A 9,133-nucleotide genomic window follows, 5' to 3' on the forward strand; every position below is an offset into this window, starting at 1 on the left:
AAATTCTGGACTGGTACCAGGCGTGTTCTTCCCAATCTGAAAACCCACTTCATTATTTCTATTATGACATTGCCCGTTACAACCTGAAAACGTTATTTTATCTGTGTGCACATCAGCACCCAAGGTTCGTGCCTAGATTCTTGTACAGCTTTCTAACTTCACTTTAAAACAAAGAATATGCTTAAAAAGTAAAAAAAAAAAAAAAAAAAAAAGGTCAGTGTAACCTCTTGTCAGATACAAGAATGAGTTTGGGAACAGACAATTAATTGGACACTCAGTTTCAGAAGCACAACATTTCGTTATTATCTCAGATTAATGCACAATTGTGGTTTAATCTTTGGCCAAAACTCTTACCTAATGTGATGTCATTCCTTTCTGCTCCTTAACTTATTAAATACATATTTCTTCCATATAAGTGACTTCAGCTGTCAGAAGCCAGGCAGATATTTGAACTGGCACTAGATTAGGATCTATTGCAAAGTATTGCTTATTTTTGTATTAATAGGATGAAATACACTCTGAGACAGCAGATCAGATCAAGATGTACTTATCAGCCACGCTGCTGTAACTACTAGTTTCTGGTTTGTATGTTCATGAAAAGGAAAGTTACCTCTATTGGTAGTGCATGGTTTATGGAACTGTTCTGACCATCACAAACAGAAAAGCACCTTAATTAAGAGACTTGGTTTTTTGAAAGTAAGAATTTTCCCCCTTAAAGGACCTCAGTCTAAATTGTTGTATTATTTTCTTTCAAGGGGAGTGAAGGGGAAATAATTTTTAATCCCTTAAAGGACCTCAGTCTAAATTTTTGTATTGTTTTCTTTCAAGGGGAGTGGAGGGGAAATACTTTTGAAGAAATATCAAAATACTTGGATGAACATTTTAATTGCTACACGAATGCTTTATGCTTCCCTCCAAACAAGATGGCACTTACCAGTGGGATTCATGCCCGCTGAGGCACAGCAGTGTCACGGGAGCAGCCGTACAGCCTCGGGGAGGTGACGTTGCAGCAGGGACCCCTCAGCACCTCTGTGCATCTTCTGGAGTACAACACACCCCATGCAAAACCTTCTGCTTTTCCATTGTGTCCCAAACAGTCACAGAGAGCTGATATGGACACACTCCGGTGTTTTGCTTCCGAAGTGGCTGCATGTTGGTTATAGGAAGACACTTTATATTACTAATTTCACTGTCATTTTTGAGCTGAGGAGTCCTGGATAGCAGAAGACATGAGATTAACGTTATCCATAGGAAGAGTATCAACGCTCACTACCAGCAGGTGAGTAAGAGCAGACAAATGTCCTACCTGAAGCTCTCACTGTCTGTCACTCACCACGTCCCATCCCGCTCAGAGGAGCTCTGGCACAGCGGGCACAGGAACTGCTCCTTGGCACAAAGTCACTCAGGCACACGCCTGGCAGCTGCCCAGGGCCCAGGCACACGCACGTCCCCCGTCCCCACTGGAAACGACATCTCTGACAAGCTTACTCACAGAGCACTGAAATGATTTCCAAGATTAATTTCCAAGGGACAAGCAATTCTGCTCTTGGGGGAAACAAAATGAGGTGGGAAAATCACCTTGAGGTTTGCGTGGGTTTAGCTGCCCATGCAAATATTTACATATATATATATATATATTAAAAAAAGTATTATTTAGCTTATAGAATAGCAGTGGTAGGTTTCCCACCAGAAAGGCAGCTCTCGTCACCTACAACAGGTTGAGGTTTAGCAGTCTTAAAAAATGCCTCTGCAATAGCTGATGCACTGCAGAAACATATTTTGTGTTTAAAAATAGTCTCGACTGTTGTTAGAAAGGATTAAGCAATTTTTTTTTTCCCCCTTTATCAGCACAAGAGAGCAACGCGGGCAAAGTAAAAGGGTAACTGCTGTTACGCTGTGAATGAGGAAATACTGTTTTATCTAATTTACTGCAGCCTGAGGTGAAACATTAACTTTGCTTTGAATTATGATGGGATATAAAATAGCCTGAACAAAAACATTGCTTGGCTTTCTTTTCAGGGCATGAACTCAGAGGTCTTCAAAACTGAGTTTCAGCAGTATCACCTTTCGTTTTATTGAAGTATTCACTGAAATGTTTACCTTTGGAGTAGATTATTTTAAACACTGCAGAAATAAGGAAAAGGAGAGAAATTTCATACGATGGCGGTTTCCCAAAAGACTATGAAAATATTTTAATGGATAAAAAGAAATAATCGCAAACTTACCTTCAGTTTTGCATTTCAAAAGAATAGAAAATGGTCTTGGTAGGTTTACCACCAGAAAGGCAGCTCTTGTCACCTACAACAGGTTGAGGTTTAGCAGTCTTAAAAAATGCCTCTGCAATAGACAATGCACTGCAGAAACATATTTTGTGTTTAAAAATAGTCTCGACTGTTGTTAGAAAGGATTAAGCAATTTTTTTCCCCCTTTATCAGCACAAGAGAGCAACGCGGGCAAAGTAAAAGGGTAACTGCTGTTACGCTGTGAATGAGGAAATACTGTTTTATCTAATTTACTGCAGCCTGAGGTGAAACATTAACTTTGCTTTGAATTATGATGGGATATAAAATAGCCTGAACAAAAACATTGCTTGGCTTTCTTTTCAGGGCATGAACTCAGAGGTCTTCAAAACTGAGTTTCAGCAGTATCACCTTTCGTTTTATTGAAGTATTCACTGAAATGTTTACCTTTGGAGTAGATTATTTTAAACACTGCAGAAATAAGGAAAAGGAGAGAAATTTCATACGATGGCGGTTTCCCAAAAGACTATGAAAATATTTTAATGGATAAAAAGAAATAATCGCAAACTTACCTTCAGTTTTGCATTTCAAAAGAATAGAAAATGGTCTTAAGAGCATTTGAATAGTTCAGGAGGTGTTACCTGCAGAGTCCCCTGCTCCTTCTGCGTGACAGGGCTGGCGTGGGCTTCCCACAGGCGCTGGGTCGGAGCCAGACCGATGCTCCTGGTGTACCTGGGATAAAGCTGGCTCCAGGCCACTCCTCCTCAGGGTCATTCTGCATCTTTAAAATTTGTCAGGAATCTGTACAGCAGGGAGTGCACACACACAAAAGCAGAGTGCCAAAAAGGAGGAAGAAATCCAACATTTTCGCTCATGTGATTATTTACAGTTTATGTTTGTTACAGTATATAGTGCCTCCAGCCCTGGCACAAATAACAAGTTCCTGTTACCCAAAAATCATCGAAACACTTGTGAGCTGATGGAGAACATGACCTTTGGTATGATACTGATCTGACAGTGAGAAAATGTCTGGTGTCCTTAAAAGCCCTATAGCCTATTTCCTGCTCCAGCTGCGGTCACCTCAGACCATCACACACCCCTGAGGAAGTTATGTGGCACCTGGAAAAGTACTGACCAGTGTCCCCATGGGAGCATTGGTACCCAGGGGCCCTGGCAGAGCCCCTCTACAATTATCCAAGGGAATTTGCTTATGTAGGGCTGTATAGGTGCCTGTGCAGTACACCAAAAGGCTACGAGGAGGAATAAAATCGACGTTGTCACTCGTGATTATTTACAATTTATTTCTGTTGCCACATTGAAGTAGTTACCACTCAAATAAAAATGGCTAAGGAGAGATGCTACACCCCAAAATGGCTAAGGAGAGATGCTCCACCCCAAAACACACTGTGCAGTTTCTGTTTCAGCCTGGCAACCCTGGTGAATTGTAACCAGGGTTCAGAGCTGCAGGAGGACAGAGTGACAGCGCTGTCCCCAGCAGGTGCCACCCTGGCTGGGGTTTGCTGGCTCTCTCCAAGCCTCGTCTGCTAAAAGCGCTTTGGGGAGATTAATAGCTACTTTGGGAACGCTGCGCACTCTTTCCCTCTAATGTCCCACAAAGCACACTCCTGAGACAGAAACCTGATGGCATGTCACATTTGCAAGGGAAAATTTAACTCTAATAAAGATTAATACGTGGGGACTCACCACTGTGTTTTTTCTAATTGCCTTTCATTAACATTCTCAGCAGCCTTGAACAAACGACACGGCCCTTTGTTCCCTGTTTGCCAGACAGGGACTGCGTGAGGCAGAGCCAGTTCTTCATTTATAGGAGCCAGAGGTTTTCACTATGGACTCCTGTACTAAGGTACTTCAAACTCTTTGATCCCCAGATGTCTCATAACAGCCTCTGCTTAGAGGAAAAATCTGCTTTGCAAAGTTGGAGCAATGCAGCGTGGATTATTTGTGGGTGAAACAAGAAGAAAAATTATCCTTTCTTCTCTGTGAACAGCTTCCTGCACTGGGATCATCTACACTACAGTCCAGAAGCTGCTGCCTAGGACCCCACACCAGGGTCAGTGGGTTCTATTCAAGCTTGACATCTCGCCTGGCTCCTCCCTGGCCAGCTCAGCTCACCAGAGTTTCACCAAGGCCCCCTGAAGGTATTTTTCAGGATGTGGGACTTCCTCAGAGAACAAGCAGAGGGTATAGTGCATTTGTGACAACAAAAATAATAGTGCATAGAAAGGAATGAGCTTTTGAAAGACCAGACAGACTTACGGTCGGATTCTCATGTTGTTAAATCGGTCCCCTACAACATCTTGTCATTTCTTCTTATGCTGATTTGCTTTCACTCTTCAGATCCTCCATCATCTATTGCTCTAAAAGCTAAAATACATTTCCATAACTGCCTAAGAGCCTCTATTCCTGGCCAAAGACACCACTGCACTATTATGCCCGTCCCTTTACCTGACTACCCAACACCACCCCTGAATGCTGGGAGCTCCGTGGCAGGTACCAGATGGCTGCTCCTGAAAACTCAACATGAGAAGTACAAGTACAGGAGCCTTTGAAGGCTGTTTGATTTTAATGAATGACACTTTGGTGCTAAGAAAAAAAAACAAACATTGTACTGGGAAATTCAGACTATACTGACGTGTGGTGATGTTTTCCGGACAAAGCCGGTGACTATAAAATCTATTCCATCATCACAATAATGACAATATCTGAATGCCACCTGTCTTCTGGGTTAATTCCACTCTGTGGGTGGAAGCTGAGGGCTTGGGAGAGCTGTGGTGCTGCCTCTCATTGAAAACAAGGAAGAAACCTGCCCAGCCATGGCCCACGTGCAACTATATCAGTACACTAAAAATACCTCGAGAGTGAAACCATAGAAGACCAGCCAAACAACACCTATTGCTCCCCTCTTTGCCAAGTGCTAAAAAAAAGCCAAAGGAGAAAAATCCCAGCTCGGGGAACAGGTTTGACCAGCTTTGCCACATTTTTCTGCTCTCTCTGGTCTCTAACAGACCCAGGCAGGGTTTGTCTATCCCTTCCAGACTTTGTCAGTACCATGAGGCACCTCTGGTTCCTGCCAGGAGGGAGCTCCAGCCCACTGCCATTAGCCTTCTCCAAACCACTACAGCAGGGCATCTTCTAAGTCTGTGGACCTGTCCTTGGACAGAAGGAATAGCTAATGCACAAGAACTCATCTCGTCTGTGAAGGATTGGTCTAGTTCCCAGATCTGTCAAAATTACCTCCATAATCATATGGCTTTTCTTGGCTTCTACACAAACATGGACACAAGGCAGCACCTCCCAGTCTCACTGGGGGCTCTTGGAGATTCAGGAGATGGCAATGTGTTCAGATGCTGCCAACATAAAGGTCACACAAGTGTCATAAATACTGTACCAAATCCATAGTAAAGCTACAGTAAAGGAACAGTACTCTCCTTGTCAATTGAATTTCTGAACATGGCTTTTACCATATCTAAAAACACCCGGAGGTAACGCCCCATCCCTGGGGATACTCAAGGCCAGGTTGGACGGAGCTTTGAGCAACCAGGTCTGGTGGGAGGTGTCCCTGCCCATGGCAGGGGGTTGGAACTCCATGATCTTTAAGGTCTCTTCCAACCCAAACCATTCTATGATTCTACCTAGAGGTCTCTGCAATGCCACGCTGATTTCTGCAATGATCTTTTCCTGCCCTGCTGGGGGCGCTGCTCAAGCCCTGGAACATCCTCTTCACAGGCTGTAATGGGATTTCTGTTCCAAATGGGGATAAAATGTCCTCTCGGAAATGTGAATTTTCAAGTTCTGAAATTCTGCTTTTTCTGCTTTGAAACTGTAAAATCAAGGCCATATGTTCCTGGTCTTGCGTTCTGATACATTACTTTATAGCATGCACTAAATATTCACTGCTAGGGCAAGACAAACTAAAAGCCTTACTAGTCTGTTAATTTTAATTTATTGCTAAAATCAGTGCAAGACATTGCTCTGATGGAAATCTCTTACCTTTTTTTAATCTCAAAGTGCCTCTTGTTTGCTTGTGTCCAGCAGTTGCATTAGAATACAAAAGGAGACAGATCTAGAAAACAGTTCAATAACTCGTTTGTAGCAGACTTCCTTAAAGATTTTAGCCTTACAGTATCACTGCTTAGTGCAAAATAAAACAAATATAAGGCAAAATAACTACTTTAAGGTAAATTTTAAAAAATATGAAACAAAAATTGAGAACAACTTGGAATTATTTTTGCAGCTCAGCTTGTCATAAAACACATAGGATTTCCCTCAGAGTTTTACTAATTATCAACTACAGCACAGATAGGTCTTCTCTCATCAGTGTAATGGCCTCCTACTAAAATTTGTCTATTTTTTCTTACATACAACTGGTTGGTAACATAATGGCAAATGCTTTTACACAACAGCTCGAGCCATGTGAAGGAAACCTAAGTCTCTTCTTCATGTTCCAAGTTCTCTAAAATTTAGTGTATGTGCTCAGACAGAAAGCTGTCTCCTTGTATACTGACATTGTTATATATTTTCAATTTATATTGATTAGTAAGTAAATCAATAAGGTAATTAGAACCAACAAGTTGGATAAGTTTCTGTGAAAACGTCAATAAAAATCTATCTAATACTAGGATAGTAAAAATCAATCTTTGATTTGTTTATATCAACAATTTCCAATAACTTACCATCCTTCTGGAAAGTTCTGGGTCAGCACTAACTTTCCACAGCCACTTTAACAGAAGAGTTGACTGTACATGACTCACAGGGCTCCTTTCCCCTCCATCCTTTACACCACCAGTGTACGTGCTCCTTGGCTTTCCCTGCAAATATAAAAACTAAATACACACTCTGAAAAAAAAAAACAACAGGAAAGTGGCAACGCAGGTTTATCATTCTTATGCCCCCTTCTCTTGCAGGCAGAGGAACCCTGTGGGGGTTTCCACCCCGAGCCCCACAGCAATGGAGTCTTTACAATAACAGATGGACAATGACATACTTCTGTTTTACAGACAGAAAGAAAAACTTAAACAAACCAGGTTGGAAGTAACCACAACAGCTGAGGATGTGGAGATCCTCAGCTCATTTTCCACCTCCTGGAGAGTCAGTGGGACAAGTCTCCTGTTTGCAAAGAACCAGCCTTTTGGCAAAGCAGCAGGCCCATCACCAGCTCTCCAGACAATTAGAACATACAGGATTTCTTCTTATGCAGCTCCAATGCTTTATCCCACACAGTACAAACCTGAGGAGAAGGACACCAAATTTTGCTTCAGTTCCTTTTCTGTGAATTAGAAACAACTGCTTTCCTCTAGACTCTGTTCTTCAAAGTTCATCTTCCCTACCCATAGACGTATCTGTATTTTAGATATATCTTCAGTGACCACATTTATAAAAAAGTATCACATGCCCACGTTACTTTAATCAGTTCTCAAAGCCAGCTGTGGAAGATGTCTATGCATGAAAGTGGTGAAGTTTGCACTGTGTGACACTGGACATCTCTTGCCCCTGGGACAAGGAAACATGGTCCAGGCTGGAACCTGCCTGGCTGGTCCCAGCTACACACGAAAGGAGGGAACTCAGTGACATCTAGTGTTCCCTGCCACAGCCCAGCAGGCAGCACACCCCACTGCCTTGTCAGACCCATCTCCTGAAACCCAGGCTTCTATTTATTGGCCACATAAACACAAGTTATTTAAGCAAGAGGTACAAATTATGATGAGGGTCATGAATTTTTACAGAAACCAAACCTGCTCTCCTAGCTGAGAGACACCGTGTGGGATAAACGCCGCTGACAGGGCACCTAACTGGTTCATTCTGAGAAGAGCAAGAATCATTACTGGCAGAGCTCCTGTGAGCTAACCTGGCTCCAGGGTCTGTGCCACATCCAGATACAAGCAAATACAAAAACATGGCAATTCAGAGCAAACAGGAGGCTGCTCAGTCTCATTGGATTATTAGTCTTTTTTTTCCAAACTAAAATCAGTGTAGTACACATATATACAGGTATAACATACCTGGATTTGTTAAAGGTGAACGATTTGGATCTCCTACGTACATACATATTTATCTTAACCTCCCTTTTTCTTTTTTAAAGTATTTAAGAGCTATCCCACAGATTGGTTATTTCAGGAGCTGAAAATGTCTCTGACAATTTTTACTGAGCAATTTCTGGATATGAACAGGAGAGCCCCATGGGGAGGTGACAGTGCCTGACCCCTTCCACCTACACCACCCAAACTCTAACTCCTGACTTGCAAGATGCACACTTTTGGGACAGAATTCAAAGAGAGAAACTGCCACTGGAAACCTGTCTGTGCTTGCCTGTGCTGTGCAGATGGGGGTGACTGTCACCCGGACACATCACAATGCATCACCTCTGCTGGAGCCAACGCTGTCACCAGGAGACGAGCAAATATGGGGCTTTAGCTGACACTGATTTCACTGCACTCACTACACGGGCAGCTTAGAAAGGGATGTCTGTACTTGACTGGCCCGTTGTGGTTGAGAACCTCCCACTTAAATTGATGACTTAAATACATTGAGGATTTAACATCACTATTACCGATACCTTGCCAATTTGTTTTTAACTGCATTTTTATTATTCTTTAACCTTTAATTAGTGCCACACAATTAGCAGCTGTGTCTTTAAATTTGTCTGGTCTATTATCTTTAATAGCTTTTATTTATAAAGACTTTCTTAAGTATTCCTTTCATTCATCCTAAATGACTGAATAGCATGCTAGATTCAAGTCACCTTATCCCATGGCCTCACTCATGTCCCCTGTACTTGTCTGCTGCCACTCTACTGTCTGTCACCAGTTTGAATCTGCTTCACAAAATCAAAGGAGTTCAAATAATCCTGAGCAATGAATCGAGGGGCATGTGCT

The sequence above is a fragment of the Calidris pugnax genome, unplaced genomic scaffold (assembly GCF_001431845.1).
Source record: "Calidris pugnax isolate Ruff unplaced genomic scaffold, ASM143184v1 scaffold27, whole genome shotgun sequence".
Taxonomy (NCBI): Eukaryota; Metazoa; Chordata; class Aves; order Charadriiformes; family Scolopacidae; genus Calidris; species Calidris pugnax.